A 20,115-nucleotide genomic window follows, 5' to 3' on the forward strand; every position below is an offset into this window, starting at 1 on the left:
ATTTGATAGAAACTTTCTGACATTATTTCAATTACAAGAGGCTAAATTCAGTGCACTTTAAATGAATTTTAACAATTCACATTACACTATGTAATAAGAATCTCTCATAACATGACCCACAGATTGTTATAATTCTTGAGCTCACATAAGATAGGTGGTCCACATTTGTCATTTACTCAGAAAACTTTGTTATAAATTTAACATGATTATTTTAAAAATAATTTTTAAATCTCTTTAGTTTTTTCTTATGCTATTAAGTTAATTACTAAATTAAGTTACTAGTTTGGAGTAGTTAACTGTTTTATTGATTAATGGAAATTATTACTTCTGGTTTAAAAACTTTTAAAAATCTTGATTATATATGTCAAAGCTTGTCTTGTTAATTTGTTTGACTCTCACTGAAGTGATAGGAAAATAAAAAGTAAATGATAGAATATTCTTCTAAACTGTATTTAGAAGAGATCTTAAGCTTAAATCTCAATAAACAGGAAAAGGTAAATATGTATATAAATATATACACACATTTTAATAAGTGACATCTAAACTCTAGCTATTGCAGTCTAGGAATTTAAAAACTGTCCATAGTGAATAAAATTGTATTTATCATAAAATAATGCAAAATTTGATAGGTGTAAGAAGGCAAGAATTTATATATCAGTCAAGATTCTCACTTGCTAGCAAAAAACCCAGCTCTGACTGACTTAAGCAGAAAATAATCTGACTAGTTAGGGATTGGTTGACTCAACAAACCAAAGAAGTATTGATAATCATAACTATATCATAATTTTATAATTCATAAATGTTTCATATTGTATCTATTGTTTTTCTGGTATAGTTGTCTTTTTAGTTACCTTTTCCTCTTTCCTTTCTTCATATACCAGCCTGATAATTCTCTTTATAAACCTGATCTACACCTTTAATGTATTCCTTGTCCATGTTTATGTGATAATAATATAGAACAGTTATATGCATATTTTTAAGCTCAGACATATTGGAAATTTACTAAATATTAAAGATTATACTAATTGCTTTATGTGAATTTTCACATTTCATTACCATGAAAATGCCCTATGTGGTTACCATATATTTCCCCCCTTTAGATAATAGAGAACAAGATCATAGATTGAATATATTCCAATAAAGATGTTAAAAAAATAGGCTAAATGCTCCAATCAAAAGACAGAGTGTGGCTGAATGTATACAAAAACAAGACCCATATATACGCTGCCTACAAGAGACTCACTTCAGATCTAAAGACACAAACAGACTGAAAGTGAGGCAATGGAAAAAGGTATTCCACGCAAATGAAAATGAAAAGAAAACAAGGGTAGCAAAAAAAGCTAATAATCCATGTATTAATAAACTTTAATAAATGGATTAAAGACCTAAGTGTAAGATCAGAAACCATAAAATTCCTAGAAGAAAACAGATGAAACACTCTTTGACATAAATTGTAGCAATTTATTTTTTGGATCTGTCACATAAAACAAAGGAAATAGAAAGCAAAAATAAACAAATGGACTTAATTAAATTTAAAAGCTTTTACACAGCAAAGGAAACCATCAACAAAATGAAAGATGACCTACTGAATGGGAGAAAGTATTTGCAAATGATATGACTGTTAGGGGGGTCATATCCAACATGTATAAATATCTCATACAACTTGACATTAAAAAAAACAATTTAAAAATAGGCAGAAAACCCAGATAGACATTTTTCCAAAGACATCATGCAGATGGCCAATAGGCACATGAAAAGATACTCAACAACACTAACCACCAGGGAAATGAAAATCAAAACTACAATAACTATCCCCTCACACCTGTTTGAATGGCTATCCTCAAAAAGACCACCAAGGGAGGGAATCAAGATGGTGGAGTAGAAAGATGTGGAACTCACCTCCTCCCACAAATACATCAAAAATACATCTACATATGAAACAATTCTCACAGAGTACGTGCTGAATGCTGACAGAAGACCTCAAACTCTTCAAAGGACAAGACAGATCTCCACATAACCAGGTAGGATGAAAGGGAAATAAAAGGAAGCAGGATCAGACCTTCACTCCTTGGGGGGAGCTGTTAAAGAGGAAAAGTTCCCACACCATGGGAAGTCCCCTTACCAGTGGGGAGATCAGCCAGGACAGAAAGGATGATTCAGAGGCTTGGAGGAGAGCACTACAACAAGTGTGTGGCAGGTTGAACAGTGAGACCTACACAGAAAGTCCATGCCACTTTCCTGTGCACCCCAACCTGAGATGCATATCTGCTGGTACAGGTGGGGTCTGGGTGCTGAAACCTGGGGTTTAGAGGACAAACCCAGGGAGAAGACTGGGGTTGGCTACTCTGAGGCAGCCTTGAAGGGACTGGATTGTGGTACTGCTGCAATCAGTGGTGTACACAGAAGAAGCCCAGGACTGAAACACCATTGTTAAGTGGCACATGAAGGGAGGTGTGGGGTCTGCTGTGGCAGCCTCTTACTCTGTGTGCTCAATAGGGTACTGCCTCAATGGGCTCCAGGAGTGTATTCATCAGCCAGCACCTCAGCGGTCTCTGGGAGCAGGTGCCAGCAGATTGCCCACATGCAGAGGTGAGAATGAAATCATAGTGAGCCCCAGGAGCCACACAACTTAGGAAAAAGGGCTGAAATCTTTCCCTGTTGCTGTGCAAGCCATGGATTTACCACCACTGCCACCGGCTTTGTAAACCCAGTGCCTGCAGGACATCTGAGCAGACAATGGGTGCTCCTGTGGCTAGGATGGGTCTGGCTTTAGCAGCTGTGGGTTTTGTGGATGCATGCATGTGGGATCTAGGCTGGACCAGGATCTGGGCTGCCTCCATAGCTCTCACAGTGGGTTCAGGTGAGCAATGACTATGGTCCTGGGACCTGACTTCAGTGGATCTGTGCTGGTAGCTTTGTGAAAAAAATGCCTTAGGAATATCAATGCCAATTGCTGACATTCCCACAGCTGAGGCTGGGTCAAGGGCAGTGCCAACAACAGTGTACTTTTTCAAGCCTGCATGACAGGTAACAGGTGACACAGCATAGTGCACTACCCAATGGACAGCTCTGGCAGAGGAATACTCAGGGGCTTCTCTCCCAGAGGCAGTACTCCAATCCTGCCCACCTCACACTGTAGCTCAGAAACACAGCTCAGAAATAGATCTGGGTGCTTCTACTGCAGCAACTAGAGAGCAGTCCCTGGTCCCAACAGGGCTGTGACAACCACAGAGCAAAGAAGAGGCCTCGCTCAACATCCAGTGCAGGCTCCGGTCACCACAACACCAGTTCCATCCCTTATCAAGGGAATAATGGCCAGGATACACTAAGGAAAGAGGCAGGCATCCACACTAAAAACAGCCTCACACCAAAAATATTAAACCCACTCAGGCTACACAGGGATGCTTCCACATAAAAATAGCCCTCCAAGACCACAGTAGATCATTGTTTCTCCTAAATTCACAGAGGAAGAAAAATATAAGTAAAATGAGGAAGCAGAGGAACCACTCCTACTTAAAAGATCAAAAGAACTCCCCTGAAAGAGTATAAACAATGAAACAGAACTCTTCAGTCTAATAGACACTGAGTTCAAAAAGGAGATAATGAAAATACCAAAGAAATTAAGAAAGGCTGTTGATAGAAATTCAGATTACTGTAAAAAGGAGCTAGAAACTATAAAGAGGAGCCAGGAAAACTTTGAAAACTCATTTGCAAAGTTGAAAGCTGAGCTAATGGCAATGAATACCAGATTGAATAATGCAGAAGAATGAATAAGTGATCTGGAAGATAGAATAATGGAAATCACCCAAGGGGAACAAAACACAGAAAGCCAAATGAAAAAAACAAAATGAAAGCAATGTAAGAGACCTATGGGGTAATATAAAGCATGCCCATCTACACATAATAGGAATTCAAGAAGGAGAAGAAAGAGAAAAGGGGATGAAAAATGTATTTGAAGAAATTATGGCTGAAATTTTTCCAAATCAAAAGAAGGAAATGGATATCCATGTACAGGAAGCACAGAGGGTCCCAAACAAGATGAACCCAAACAGATCTACACCAAGACATATTATAATTAAAATAGCAAAAGTTAAAGATAAAGAGAGGATTCTAAAGGCAGCAAGAGAAAAACAAAGAGTTAGTTACAAGGGAACCCCCATAGGGCTATCAACAGATTTCTCTACAGAAAAGTTGCAGGACAGAGGGAGTGGCAAGATATATTCAAAGTCATGAAATGGAAAGGTCTTCAACCTAGGATAGTCTACCCATCAAAATTATCATTTAGAATAGAAGGAGAGATAAAGAATTTCTCACACAAGCAAAAACAAAAAGAATACAACAATACTAAGCTTATCCTAAAAGAAATATTGAAAGGTCTTTTCTAATTAGAAAATATTTAATAAACTATAGGAAAACTATATGAAAGAGAAAATCGCAATTGAAAAATAAATCACCTAAATAAGAGAGCATACAGATTAAAAACAAACAAAATTTTGTGAAAGCAGTGATAACCACAATGAAGAGCAAAAGGATAAATATGAAGATGTAAAAGAGAACATCAAAATCATAAAATGTGGAGGAGGAGAGCAAGAAAATGTAGGGTTTTTTTAGAATGTGTTTGAGCTTATATGACTATCAGTCTACAGCAAGTAGATATAGGAAGGGGTTAACATACTTAAAAAACAGGGTAACCACAAATCAAAAACATACTACAGATTCACAAAAGACAAAAAGAAGAGAACACAAGCATAATATAAAAGGAAATTGTCAAACCAGAAAAGGAAAAAACAAAAAGAAAGGTACAAAGAAGAAAGACAGATCAAGTGGAAAACAAGGATTGAGGCAATTAATACATATCTATCAATATCTACTTATCATATCTACATATCTTTCAATAATTACCTTAAATGTCATTGGATTAAATGCTCCAATCAAAAGACATAGAGTGGCAGATTGAAAAAAAAAAAGAGCCTACAATATGCTGCCTACAAGAGACCCACATTAGGGCAAAGGACACAAAGAGATTGAAAGTGAGGGGATGGAAAAAGATATTTCATGCAAACGGAAATGACAAGAAAGTGGGGGGTCACAGTGCACATTTCAGACAAAATAGACCTTAAAACAAAGGATATAAAGAAAGATAAAAAGGGACACTATATAATGATAAAATGATCAATACAAGAAGAAGATATTATGCTCATCAACATATATGTGCCGAATATAGAAGCACCCAAATACATAAAACAAATAATAACAGACATAAAGGGAGAAATCGATGGGAATAAAATAATAATAGGAGACTTTAACACCTCACTCACATCAATGGACAGATCTTCTAGAAAGAAAATCAATAAGATAACAGAGATCCTGAATGATACAATAGAACAGTTAGAATTAATTGATATTTTCAGGACATTACATCCAAAAAGAACAAAACATACATTCTTTTCAAGAGTGCATGCGACATTCTCTAGGATTAGCCTCATACTAGGGCACAAAACAAGCCTCAGCAAATTTAAGAGGATAGAAATCATTTCAAGTATCTTTTCTGAGCACAATGGCATGAAATTAGAAATCAATTACAGAAAAACAAATAAGAAAAAAAAGACTACGTGGAAACTAAAAACATGCTACTAAAAAGCAAATGGGTCAACAATGAAAACAAAGAGGAAATTAAAAAATACCTTGAGACAAATGACAATGAAAACAAAACCATACAAAATCTATGGGATGCAGAAAAAGCAGTCCTAAGAGGGATGTTCATAGCAATCCAGGCCTTCCTCAAAAACCAAGAAAAAATTCAAATAAACAATGAAGTACCACATACAAGAATTAGAAAAAGAAAAACAAACAAAGCTTAAAGTCAGCAGAAGGAAGGAAATAATAAAGATCAGAGAGGAAACAAATAAAATATAGATAAAAACAATAGAAAAAAATCAATAAAACGAAGAGCTGGTTTTTTGATAGGGTAAACAAAATTGACAAACCTCTGGTCAGGCTCACAAAGAAGAAGAGAGAGGATTCAAATAAAAAAAATAAGAAATGAAAAAAAGGAGAAATAACACCTGATACCAAAGAAATATAAAAAAAACTATAAGAGAATATTATGAATATATGCCAAAAAATTCAACAACCTAGAAGAAATGGACACATTTCTAGAAACATACAGCCCACCAAAACTGAATCAAGAAGAAACAGATAATTTGAACAGACCAATCACTAGAAGTGAAATGGAATATGTAATTTAAAAAACTCCCTACAAAAAAAGTCCAAGGCCAGATGGCTTCACAGGTGAATTTTACCAAACATACAAATAAGAACTTATACTGGGCCTTCTCAAACTCTTCCAAAAGATTGAAGAGGAGCGAACACTCACAGAGACATTCTATGAAGCCACCATCACCCAATACCAAAACCGAAGGCATTACAAAAGAAGAAAATTACAGGCCAATAACTTTGATGAGTGTAGATGCAAAAATTCTTAACAAGATATTAGCAAACCAAATCCAACAACACATAAAAATATCATACATCATGACCCAGTTGGATTTATCCTAGGGTCACAAGGATGGTTCAACATATGCAAAACAATCAATGTGATACACTGCATCAACAAAAGAAAAGGCAAAAAACGTATGATCACCTCAATAGATGCAGAAAAAGCAGTTGACAAAATTCAACATCCATTTATGATAAAAACTCTTACCAAAGTGGGTATAGAGGGAACATATCTCAACATAATAAAAGCTATTTATGGCAAACCCACAGCCAATAAAATACTCAATGGTGAAAAGCTGAAAGCTTTCCCACTAAAATCCGGTACAAGACAAGGATGCTCACTCTCACCACTTCTATTCAACATAATATTGTAAGTTCTTGCCACAGCAATCAGACAAGAAAAATATACAAAACATAATCAAAGTGGAAGGGAAGAGGTAAAATTTTATTATATGCAGATAACATGATATTATACATAGAAAACAAATCTCGAAATTTGTTTAATTTAAATTTGTTTAAATTTAAATCTCAAAACAAAAACTACTAGAACTGATAAACAAATTCAGCAAAGTGGCAGGATACAAGATTAACATACAGAAATAGGTTGAATTTCTTTACACTAATAATGAAATATCAGAAAGGGAATGAAAAGCAATATCCTTTTTAAAATTGCATCCAAAAAATAAAATATTTAAGAATAAACTTGAACAAGGAGGTGAAAGACTTATGCTGAGAAATATAAAACATTAATAAAGGAAACTGAAGATAATACAAAGAAATGGAAAGATATCCCATGTTCTTGGGTTGGAAGAATTAACATTGTTAAAATGGCCATATTACCCAAAGCCATCTACAGATTCAATGTTATCTCTATCAAATTACCCATGACATTTTTCACAGAACTAGAACAAATAATCCTAACATTTATATGGAACAATAAAAGACCAAGAATTGCCAAAGTAATCCTGAGAAAAAACAACAAAGCAAGAGGCATGACCCTCCAAGACTTCACAAAATACTACAAAGCTACAGTAATCAAAACAGTGTGGTATTGGTACAAAAATAGACATATGGATCAATGAGACAGAATAGAGAGCCCTGAAATATTCCCATACACCTACAGTCAATTAATCGTTGATAAAGGAGGCAAGAATATGCAATGGAAAAAAGACAGTCTCTTCAGCAAGTGCTGTTGGGTTGGAATCAGTTGTTCTAAATCAGTGAAGTTAGAACACACCCTCATACCACACACAAAAATAAACTCAAAATGGCTTAAAGACTTAAATGTAAGACATGACACCATAAAGCTCCTAGAAGAGGACATAGGCAAAACATTCTCTAATATAAATTATACCAATGTTTTCTTAGGTCAGTCTCTCAAGGCAATAGAAATAAAAGTAAAAATAAACAACTGGGATCTAATCAAACTTACAAGCTTTTGCACAGCAAAGGAAACCATAAACAAAATGAAAAGACAACCTAAGAATGGGAGAAAATGTTTGTAAATAATATGACTGATGAGGGCTTAATTTCCAAAATATGCAAACAGCTCATACAACTCAAAAACAACAACAAAAACAACCCAATCAAAAAATGGGCAGAAGACCTAAATAGACATTTTTCTAAAGAAGACATACAGATGGCCAATAGGTACATGAAAAGATGCTCAATATTGCTAATTTTTAGAGATTTTTTAAATTTAGGAGGTTCCTCAAAAAACTAAAATTAAAGTTGCCATATGATCAGCAATCTCACTCCTCAGCATATATCTGAACAAAACTACAATTCAAAAAGATACATGCACCCCTATGTACATAGCAGCACTGTTCACAATAGCCAAGACATGGAAGCAACCTAAATGTTCATCGAGGAATGGATAAAGATGTGGTACATATATACAATGGAATGCTATTCAGCCATAAAAAAGAAATAATGCCATTTGCAACAACATGGATGAACTTAGAGATTATCATACTAAGTGAAGTAACTCAGAATGCAAAAGACAAATACCATATGATTATGGTTATTAAAAGGTATTGAATATCAACTTTTCCCTGTGCTTGACAGTAGATCCTTGTTGTTTACCTATTTTACATATAATAGTGTATATATGTTAACCTCATCATCTTAATTTATCTCTCCCCCTCCCACCCCCTTTGGTAACCATAATTTGTTTGCTATGTATGTGAGTTTATTTCTGTTTTGTAAATAAGTTAATTTGTATCATTTTTTCAGATTACACAAATAAGTGATATTATATGATATTTGTCTTCCTCTGTCTGGCTTACTTCACTTAGTATGATAATCTCTAGGTCCATCCATGTTGCTGCAAATGACATTATTTCATTCATTTTTCTGGATGAGTAATATTCCATTGTATATATGTACCACATCTTCTTTATCCATTCATCTGTCAGTGGGCATTTAGATTGTTTCCAAGTCTTAGCCATTGTAAATAGTACTGCTATGAATATCTTTTCGAATTATAAGTTTCTCTGGATATGTGCCCAGGAGTTAAATTGCAGGATCATATGGTAACTCTATTTTTAGCTTTTTAAGGAACCTCCATATGGTTCTCCATAGTAGCTGAACAAATTTACATTCTCACCAACAGTATAGGATGCTTCCTTTTCCTCCACAGTTCCTCCATTTATTATTTGTAAACTTTCTAATGATTGCCACTCAGACTGATGTGAGATAGCTTTGATTTGCATTTCTCTAATAATTAGATATGTTGAACATATTTTCATATGCCTGTTGGCCATCGATATTTTTTGGGGGGGGGTTGGGAATGTCTATGTAACTCTTCCACCCATTTTTTGATTGGGTTGTTTGTTTTCTTGATATTGAGCTGCATGAGCTGTTTGTATATTTTCGAGATTAATCCCTTGTTGGTTGTGGCATTTGCAAATATTTTCTCCCAGTTGGTTGTCTTTCATTTTGTTTATGGTTTCCTTTGCTGTACAAAACCTTTTGAGTTTAATTAGGTCTCATTCATTTATTTTTATTTTTATTTCTATTACTCTCAGAGATGGATCCAAACAAAATATCACAGCAATTTGTGTCAAAGAGTGTTCTGCCTATGTTTTCCTCTAAGAATTTTATACTGTCTGGCCTTACATTTAGGTCTTTAATCCATTTTGAGTTTACTTTTGTGTATGGTGTTAGGGAGTGTTCTAATTTCATTCTTTTAAATGTAGCTGTCCAGATTTCCAGATTTTATTGAAGAGACTGTCTTTTCTCCACTGTATATTCTTGCCTCCTTTGTTGTATATTAATTGACCATAAGTGTGTGAGTTTATTTCTGGACTTTCTATCCTATTCCAATGATATATAAGTCTGTTTTTCTGCCAGTATCATACTGTTTTGATGACTGTAGCTTTGTAGTATAGTCTGAAGTCAGGGAGTCTGATTTCTCCAACTCCATTCTTCTTTCCAAAGATTGCTTTGGAATCGGGGAATTTGGGGTCTTTTGTGACTCCATGCACTTTTTCAGATTTTTGTTCTAGTGCTCTGAAAAATGCCATTGGTAATTTGATAGGGACTGCATTGACTCTTTAGATTGCCTTGGGTAGTTTGGTCATTTTAACAATGTTGTTTCTTCCAATCCAAGTACTCAGTAAAGCTTTCCATCTGTTTCTGTCATCTTCGTTTTCTTTCATCTGCCTCTTACAGTTTTCAGAGCACAGTTCTTTTACCTCATTAGGTAGGTTTATTCCTAGGTATTTTATTCTTTTTGATAGGATAGTGAATTGGATTATCTCCTTAATTCCTCTTTCTGTTATTTCCTTGTAAGTGTATGCTTTGATGCTTTTTGATGGAATTGTTCACATCACTTCATTTCAGATGGCTCATTGCAAATCTGTAGAAATACAATCCATTTTTTATGTTGATCTTGTATCCTATAATTTTGCTGAGGTCTTTTATTAGTTGTGTTAGCTTTTTCGTGAACTTTTCAGCATTTTCTGTATACAAGATAATGTCATCTATGAATAGAAATTGTTTTATTTCTTCTTTTTCATTTTTAATGCTTTTATTTCTTTCTCTTGACTAATTGCTCTGGCTGGAACTTCCAATACAATGTTAAATAGAGGTGGTTAGCATGGACATCCTTGTCTGGTTACTGATTTTAGATCAAAGTATCCAGTCTTTCGTCATAAAATATAATGTTATCTTGGATTTTTCATAGATACCCTTTACGTAGTTGAAGATGTACCCTTCTATTCTACTACTTTGTCAAGTGTTTTCATAATAGTGTGTTTGGTTTTATGATATTCTTTTCCTGCATCTACTAAAATGATCATGCAATTTTTGGTTTTTATCTTATGGATATAATGTATTACATTAATTGCTGTTCAGATGTCAAACCAACGTTGCATTCCTCATATAAATCCTACTTGGTCATTATGTATAATTATTTTTATGTTTTGCTGGATCCCATTTGATAGTAAATTTGTTAGTGAGTTTTTCATTTTGGTTATTATACTTTTCAACTACAGAATTTTTATTTTAAACTTTTAATTCCTTCTCTTTATATACTTTTGCTATTTATTGAGACATTATCATTATACCTTCCTTTAATTCTTTACATATGATTTTCTTTAGTTCTTTGAATACATTTATTAGAGCTGCTTTGAAGTCTTTGCATTGTTTGCCATAAAAATATTTTCTATTGCCTGCCTTTTTCCTTTGTGTATAGGACACTCTAATCCTGCTCCTTCTCATGTCATTTTTGTTGTTCAATGGGTGTTTTTGACAGCATATGTAACCAACTCTGTATACTGATACCTCTCCCCCATAGCCCAGCCCTGAGTTGTTGTTGGTTTTGTTTACTTGTTTATTTGCATATTGACTAAGCTGAATTATTTTTGCGTATTGCATTTCTCCTGCAGCATACTGCCTCTGATATCTCTGCTCAGAATTTTTCTCCTTTTAATTTTTTTTAGCTTGGCTACCTAAGGTTTGTCCCTGTACCAGCCTAAATTACTTGTTGGTCATAGGTTGTGCTTAAGCTACCTTGCCAGTTAAATTTCTATCCTTTACTATTTAATATGTATGTATGTTGCCTGGAGGCTTCTATCACAGTTCAGATAATTTACTTTTTTGCCCCAAATTCAGTGAGGGAACTGTAGCTTGGAGGTTCTCTCTCTAATTGCTCCAGAGAGGGCACAGGTACAGCCATGGGCTTGCACACATACCTTTCAGACTGTCTGGGATGAGTGTGATAGTATTTTTAGACCTGACTTTCTAGGAGTACCCCTTAGGTCAGTGTATCTTATTGTTCATTCGAAGTTTAATTACAGGTTGTTTTTAAGCCCCAATGAAGATTTTGCACTATCTTAATGGGTCAGTATGTGGCTGGGGAATGCTTTCAAGTGGGCATCATGTCCCTCTCTGATTGCTCCTGTGTGGGTGCAGCTTAGAGCATACACACAGCCATTCCACAGCCAGAATTAACTGTGCTCCCAGGAGGGTTTTTCTTATTTGTCTCTTTCTCTGTTTCTCAATATTAAACTTCTGACCTGTTATTTTTCTTTTCATCAGAGAGCTAATTGCTCTTCACCAAGATCTCCATTGTTTTTGAATATGCTCATAGACATGGACTTCTCCCCTCTCTGTTTTAAATAAAGTCAGTCCCCTCAAGGAAAGCTGGTAAACTCTTTGTTCTTATGGCTTGCCTTTATCCCTGGGCAAAAATTCTGTGCTACTGCTCTGGGGCTGGGGGTGGACACACATTTTTCCCAGAGTGAAACCTCTGCTCTATAAATAGGCACTGCTGTGAGAGAGGATGTTAGCCCCTGATTTTCTCAGCTTGCCTCTCCCAGTGTGGAACCTTCATTCTATGAGCAAATTGGGGAGGGAGGGATGACCAGGGCACCAATATTCTCTTCCTGGGGTAGAGCTCCCATCTTATGAGTGAAGAATGGGTGGGGAAAGATAGACCTAATTCTCTGTCATGCCTGCCTGAAACAGAGCTTCAGTGACTTAGGTCACTGGTCTGAGAAATGCCACTGATAACCTGCCCCTGCCGAGATGAAACTATAGCCTCAGTCTGGCAACTGGAAAGAGAGAAAACTCCCACCTTCTTGGCAGTACATGTCTAGCATAGAGTATTCAGGGTGGGGCTTCTGTAAAATGGAGCTAGAGGATTAAGCTAGGTGGTAAGAGACAGTTGTGGTTCAAATCCCAGACTCTTATTATAACCAAAATTTGGAAGATTTCCCTGAAAAACCTTTCTCTATTTTGTTGTATATTCTTAGGACAATTTACAGAGACATTTATTAATCAAATTTTAAAATTATTTTCTCCAGTTAAATGGTTGTATTGCTGAAAAGGCCCACCAAGCTCTTTACTGTGTCATTCTAGAAGTCCTCTTAAACAATATACTATTATACTTCTTTTTTGTTTTAACATCTTTGTTGGAGTATAATTGCTTTACAATGGTGTTAGTTTCTGCTTTATAACAAAGTGAATCAGTTATACATATGCATATGTCTCCATATATCTTCCCTCTTGCGTCTCCCTCCCTCCCACCCTCCCTGTCCCACCCCTCTAGGTGGTCACAAAGCACTGAGCTGATCTCCCTGTGCTATGCAGCTGTTTCCCATTAGCTATCTATTTTACGTTTGGTAGTGTATATATGTCCATGCCACTCTCTCGCTTTGTCACAGCTTACCCTTCCCCCTCCCTATATCCTCAAGTCCATTCTCTAGTAGGTCTGTGTCTTTATTCCTGTCTTGCTGCTAAGCTCTTCATGACCATTTTTTCTTTGATTCCATATATATGTGTTAGCATATGGTATTTGTTTTTCTCTTTCTGACTTACTTCACTCTATGTGACAGACTCTAGGTCCATCCACCTCACTACAAATAACTCAATTTCGTTTATTTTTATGGCTGAGTAATATTCCATTGTATATATGTGCCACATCTTCTTTATCCATTCATCTGTTGATGGACACTTAAGTTGCTTCCATGTCCTGGCTATACTTCTTAAAAATTATAAAAAGTTGGTTTAATGGACATGCTTTTTTTTAACTCAAGATGTTTGTCACTGTAACTTATTCATGTTGCACATAACTAGTACATTCATTTTAACAGCTGTTTGTGTGAACATAAACAAATTATCTAATAGTCTTGTCAGACTTTTAAATTTTTGACAGTTGAATGTGTGCAAGGTGGGATTCCTTTATATTTTTGATTTAATGGACAGGTCTTTATGGCCACATGGATGAAATAACTTCTGGAGGATTTGAGAACAAGAGTAAGGAACTTATTGCATAATTTCTAATTTTCAATGCCACCTGAGTTAGTTTCCATGTCACGATTTCTCCCTATTTCTAAAATGTCTATTTTCTACCACCACTACTTCAGAGAACCACCCCCATGAGGCACTGACATTTCAGACATCTTGCATTCTTTTGGGAAGTGTCATAGTAGTGTTTCCTCCTTGCTTCTTGACTACCTCCAACAGGATCCAGCACTCTGAAAAGTGGCCAACACCACTGCAGCCTGGGTTTCACCAGTACATCCTAGCATTTATGCAGCCCTCTCTCCAGCTCCCCAACACTGCTTTTTATTTGGTGTGTCAATTTCTAATTTTAATATTTCAGTTTATAAAAACATAAGTGAACATATTAATTTTGAAGAAGCTAAGATGTTGATATATAAATTAATTTTGAATATGTTTCCCACAATATATTAACTTTTAAATGTGCATCACAGCCCTCAGTTAAAGCAACAGCAGCAAATGCCATCAAGGTAGTTCTAAGCCATGAATAGGAATGTCTTCTATTGACTGTCTCATGTAAGGTTATCCTCTAAACTCAATATAGGCTGTATTTATTTCTTATTTTTCAAACACCACTTTTAATATTAATACTTCAATCAGCGAGTCTCCAAATTGAGTGTACATTTGAATCTCTTAAAGAACTTGTTAAAATGCAAATGCCCAGGATCCACTCCCAAAGATTCAGATTCAGTATATCTGGAGGAGCTGGGAATCTGCATTTTAACAAGCACTGTATGGAATTCTTATGTCTATTCACATTTCAGAACCATAACTCTTAAGGAAGAAATTCGCAATATAAAGAAACAACCTTTTCCACACAGTTGAGATTCTTTTATCTTGGCCATAAAGCACCATTGGCAATTTCACAGCTGATCCAAGACATTGCTGAGTTCAGTCAGTATTACTAAGCCATTCTTCTCTCTCTATGCCCACTGCTACTCAGCCTTTAAGCTCCAGCACTTCCTGCCAGCTTTATGAACAGGGGCAAGCCAGAACAACTTTCAGTCCAGCCCTGGAAGGAAAATCTATAAAACCCCAGGCTTCAGGCTGTCTCCTCCCTACCTATTTCACTCAGTTGACATGCTTCACTACACTAGTCACAGCCTCCACATAGCTCTGGCATCCACAGCTTCTGACTTAAAATTAGCATAATGGGAACAGAAAGTAAGAAAGAACAAAAAGCTATTTCTTTGAGGTTTGCTGATGATTTTTCTTTTTTAGACTCAGGCTATTCAGGTACTAGCTCCTTCACTCCCTGCCTAAGCTAAGCTAGGCCTGGCTTGGCTGACATTCTTGTGGGAAAAATTAGTGAAGAGGGAGATATAAAATGGATGCACTGACTTTTCTGTACCCTACCCAGAGAAGCTGGATGTTAAGAAAAGATGAGTCAGTTTGGAAGTATTCTCATACTGTTACTTCCGAATTTGTGGGCAAGAAGTGATATTTTAGCTCACTCATGCAAGCCCAGCTTATACTATATCCCTCCCAAATTGTGTGTCAGTACCAGCTTTCTTACCTCCAGTGGTGAATTTCTCACTCCCTCTGAGACAGCTGACACCACCCAATGATAGCTCTGTTGAGATGATAAAGTCTATCTTTCCTGTGGCTTTCTAAAGTCTTCCCCTGAGAATACACTGAAAACATTTCCTCCCTCTGCTTTTTGATAGCCTTTCAGAAATCTGCTGTCTGAGACTAAGTCCCCTTAATTCTTCTCAAGACCAAACAGCCCCAGAAGCTTCAACTGCTACTCATTAGATTTGTTTTCCAAACTCCTGCTGTTATGAATTAAATGTATGCCTCAAACTTCATATGTTGAAGTCCTAACCCCCACTGTTGCTATATTAAAAGTAAGAATGCAATTAAAGTTAAGTGAGCTCATAAGGGGGGGGGCCCTCATAATATAGGATTAATGTCCTTTTAAGAGGTCTCTCTCTCTCTCTCTCTCTTCCTCTCGCTTTCCCTCTCCTTCCCTCCATTCCCCCTCCTTCCCTCTCTCTCCCTGTGTACACACACTAAGGAATGGCCATGTATGGCCATCTACAATCTGGGTAGACAGTTCTCATCAGAAGTCAAATTGGTTATGGACCTTGATCACGGACCTTCAGCTCCCAGAAGTGTGAGAAAATGAATTTATGTTGCTTCAGCCATTCAGTTTGTGGTATTTTGCTATGGCAGACTAAGCAGACTAGTACACTTCACCAGATTTCTCACTTCCCTTTGGACAGGTCTCAGTTTCCTTTTGTGGAGTCCATAGCTATTACTCTGATGTGGGCCTGACCAGTAGAAAACAGACCCAAATTAACAATGTTGGTAATTAACTGCTTTTGGAATTTCATATTTATTCGATTCACAGTCAGCTTTCCTTACGCAGTTCTGTTTGTCTGCCCTGAATGCCTCTCAGAGTGACCCCACCCTGATCCCAGGGCACTGATTCCTAAGACAGCTAGCCTTTCTCCTGCTCTGCCCTACTCCTACTGTATTAATTTATTTAATAAATATTTACTATACTGTATATTTTTCAAGAGTTTATTTTTTAAGAACAGTTTTAAACTCACAGCAACAATGATATGAAGGTACATAGATTTCTCATATACACTCTACTCCCAACCTCACGTAGCTTCCCTCATTATCAGTAGATGTACCAGAGTGGTACATTTGTTACAATTGATGAACTTACGTTGACACATCATAATCACCCAATTTTCATAGTTTACACTACTGGTCACTCTTGGTGTTTCACATTCTATTGGTTAGGACAAATCTATAATTGCATATATCTATCATTATACTATTTTAGAATATTTCAACTGCCCTAAAAGTCCTCTGTGCTTCACCTATTCATCTCTTCCCCCACCCTAACCCCTGGTAACCACTGATCTTTTTATTGACTCCATAGTTTGCCTTTTCCAAAATGTCATATATTGGAATCATACAGTATGTAGCTTTTTCAGATTGGCTTCTTTCACCAAGTATTATGAATATAAGGTCCCTCCATGTCTTTTCATGCCTTAATATCTGATTTCTTTTTAGTCCTGAATAATATTCCATTGTCTGGATGTACTTCAGTTTACACATCCATTAGCCTACTGAAGGATATCTTGCTTGCTTTCAAGTTTTGGCAATTGTGAATAAACCTGCTGTATATATCTGTGTGCAGGGTTTTTTATGGACATAAGTTTTCAGCTCATTTAAGTGAATCTCAAGGAATACAGTTGCTGGATCATATGGTAAGAGTATGTTTATTTTTCCAGTTGTTTTGAGATGTAATTGACATACAATATTATAAAAACTTTAAGGTGTACAGCATAATGATTTGACTTACATATATTGTAAAATGATTAACACAATAAGTTTAGTTAACATCCATTATCTCATATAGATAAAAAACAAAAGGAAAAAATTGTTTTTTTTCCCTACTGATGAGAACTCTTTAGATCTACTGTCTTTAACAACTTTCAAAAACAGCAGAGTTCCGGCAGAGAGCGCGGTGAGAAGCGGATCGTGGCCTTCTAGCCCAGGGCCCTCCAGGCCCTCCGGCCTCTGGTCGGCAGGTGAACTGGGGGGCCCCCGGGACAAGCTCAGGCTGTGTCTTACCGAGCCCCAGAGCCCTCACCGCAGCCGCCCACTGGCAGGGCCCGAGCCTGGAAGCAGCAACGAACTGCTCCCCCACCCCCACCTCCGCGACCTAATGGCGGCGGCCCCTCAGAGCCCAGATCCCGCCCACTGCCGGGTCTCTTGACCCCACGCTGCAGGGGTTAGGCGAAGCCTCCGGCAGGCCACCGAGGACGTGGCGCCTTTGGGCGTTGGGCGTGGCAGGGCGAGAAGAATGGCAGCCACTGGAACGCTGCGGAGGGCCGTTAGAGCCTCGAGGGCCCGGGAAGGGGGCTCTACGTGGACGCCAGCTCAGCCACCCTTAGGCCTTGGAGCCCGCGCGGATCCGGGACCTGAGGTGACCTCTCTGCCCCAGTTGGACGAGACCTCACCTCGTCCGGACAACGACGGACAAAGGCCTTAACGGGCCTGGAAGGTGAGCGGAGCCCCGGTCCACGACGGGTGGAACGTTAGCGGGTCATCGGGCGGTTGGTCGTCGTTCTACCAAGACCTCGATGTCGGAAGATAGAAATGGTAGAATAACATACCACATGCGGCCAATAGGAAGTGCCCGCCACCCTTTGGGAAGATTTACTGGCCGTTTATAGAAGGCCTGTGTATATAATATGAAAAAGCTGCTCTCAACTTTCCCCCCAACCTTTCGAAAGAAAACTTTTTGCTACATATAGGCCTTCTAGATGTGAAGAGGTTGCCGATGTATGATAGAGTTAAAGTCACATGTCTTGTAAATACCCATTTGTTTCTTTAAAAAAACCGTAGAAAAGAAATGTCTTCTGGAAATGACTTTTCGAAATGGAGTTGTTTGACCACCTCTAGAGGCGACAACAGGAGCCACAGAGGTCCACGTTTGTTCAGTGGGTTAGAGGACATGGAATGGAAGACTTTGAGGAGGAAGAAAAGAAGGTTCTGTGCCAGACTGGTCACAGAAGACATTTGCATATTAGAACCATTGTTTTGTGTGTTCATTTTACTCCTTACTACTGTATGTGTAGTTGACAATAAGTACTTTTTTGATATATCTAGTCTTTCTAGATCTTCTAAAGTGCCTGATATTTGTTCAAAGTAGAGGTAGTAAAAAGACATTTTGTAAATACCTTTTTGTTAAAATTCGTATGAAATGTTGTTTGGGGGGGGAGGGGTGGCCAAACCACCTTTTTGAACAGTACGCAGTATGCACTGTGTTTGTTTGTGCACTGGTTCAAGGTCGCCGGGAGGAGAAGGAAGCACAAAGAGCTCTGTGCCAGTGTGTTTATAGTGAGGCAAGATTAACCATTGTCTTTTTTATGTTCCCACATTTTGTTTCACTTTGCTGTGTATATAGTGTATATAATGGACAAATGAGTCCTAATTTACAACATCTAGTCTTTCTAGATGTTAAAGAGGTTGCCAGTGTATGACAAAAATAGAGTTAGTAAATAATACATTTTGTACATTTTGTGTTAAAATTTCTAGGAAAGATTGTCTTCTGAAAATTTGAGCGTGATAGCCCTCTGGGTTGGTGGAGGGGAGAGAGAGAGAAGGGGGTTGGTCTTAGAATGGCTAGAATGCTGGTATTTTGAAGACAGTTTCAGATTATAACTGTTACATGTGTGCAGTTCATTCAGTACTGCTCTGTATATAGTGGACAAATTAAGTCCTTATTTGAAACATCTAGTCCATCTAGATGTTTAGAAGTGCCCAACGTATGTTAAATGTAGATGTAGTAAAATATCACTTTGTAAATAACTTTTTGCTAAAATTCACAGGAAGTACTGTCTTTGGGAATGTTAAATGTTAAACCACCTCTCTGAGCAGTATACTATTGTCTATACTTGTTCAGTGGTTTGGAGGAGGGATGGAAAGAATTGCAAAAGGTAATATGCTAGTGTGTTCATACCTGGACATTTTCAGACAAAACCATTTTTTGTATGTTCATTTTGTTTTGCTGTGTATATAGTGTATATAATGGACAAATTGAGTCCTAGTTTTGCAACATCTAGTCTCTAGACGTTAAAGGGGTTGCCAGTGTATGACAAAGTAGTAAAATTAGCACATTTTGTATACTTTATTGAAATTCATAGGAAAGCTTGTCCTCTGTAAATGACTTTTGGATATGAATTTGTTCAACCACCTCTAAGCATTACATATGCATGTACTTGTCCACTGGATTGGTGGTGGAGAGAAGGAAGTGAGGGAGGAAATGGTTCAGGCCAAAATGGTCATATTTAGAAGATACCTCAGATTATAACCATTGTTACATGTGTGCAATTTTATTTAACAGTGCTGTGTACATAGTGGACAAGTAAGTTCTTATATGAAATATCTATTCTTTCTAGATGTTTAGAAGTGCTTGATGTATTTAAAAGTAGTTTTAGTAGAATAATGCTTCTTGTAAATAGCTTTTAAAAACTGATGGGAAATACTGTCTTTGGAAATGGAATTGTTAAACCTCCTCTCTGAACAGTATACTCTGTGCTTGTTCATTGGGTTTAGGGAGGTTGGAGGGAAGATTGCAAAAGATGTTTTGTTAGCAGATACTAGAACATTTCAACTTATCCATTGCTCTATATGTTACATGCATTTTGTTTAACTTTACTGTATATATTTTGTATATACTGGACCAATGGGTCCCCATTTTATAATATCTAGTCTCTAGATATTAAAGAGGTTACCAATGTATGACAAAAGTAGAGTTAGTAAACTAACACATTTTGTACACTTTGTGTTAAAATTCAT

The 20,115-nt window shown here is 37.0% G+C and overlaps 1 long non-coding RNA gene across 1 annotated transcript; it reads left to right on the forward strand.

Annotated features, from left to right (window-relative positions):
- The first annotated feature begins 17,490 nt into the window (after positions 1-17,490).
- Positions 17,491-19,762, forward strand: LOC113613110 (uncharacterized). Its single transcript, XR_003430083.1, has 2 exons — positions 17,491-17,815; positions 18,160-19,762. It is a non-coding gene; the product is annotated as an uncharacterized LOC113613110 (long non-coding RNA).
- The last annotated feature ends 353 nt before the right edge of the window (positions 19,763-20,115 follow it).

This window comes from Aethalodelphis obliquidens, unplaced genomic scaffold (genome assembly GCF_003676395.1).
Source record: "Aethalodelphis obliquidens isolate GAN/ISIS:26980383/991018 unplaced genomic scaffold, ASM367639v1 scaffold85, whole genome shotgun sequence".
NCBI classification, from domain to species: domain Eukaryota; kingdom Metazoa; phylum Chordata; class Mammalia; order Artiodactyla; family Delphinidae; genus Aethalodelphis; species Aethalodelphis obliquidens.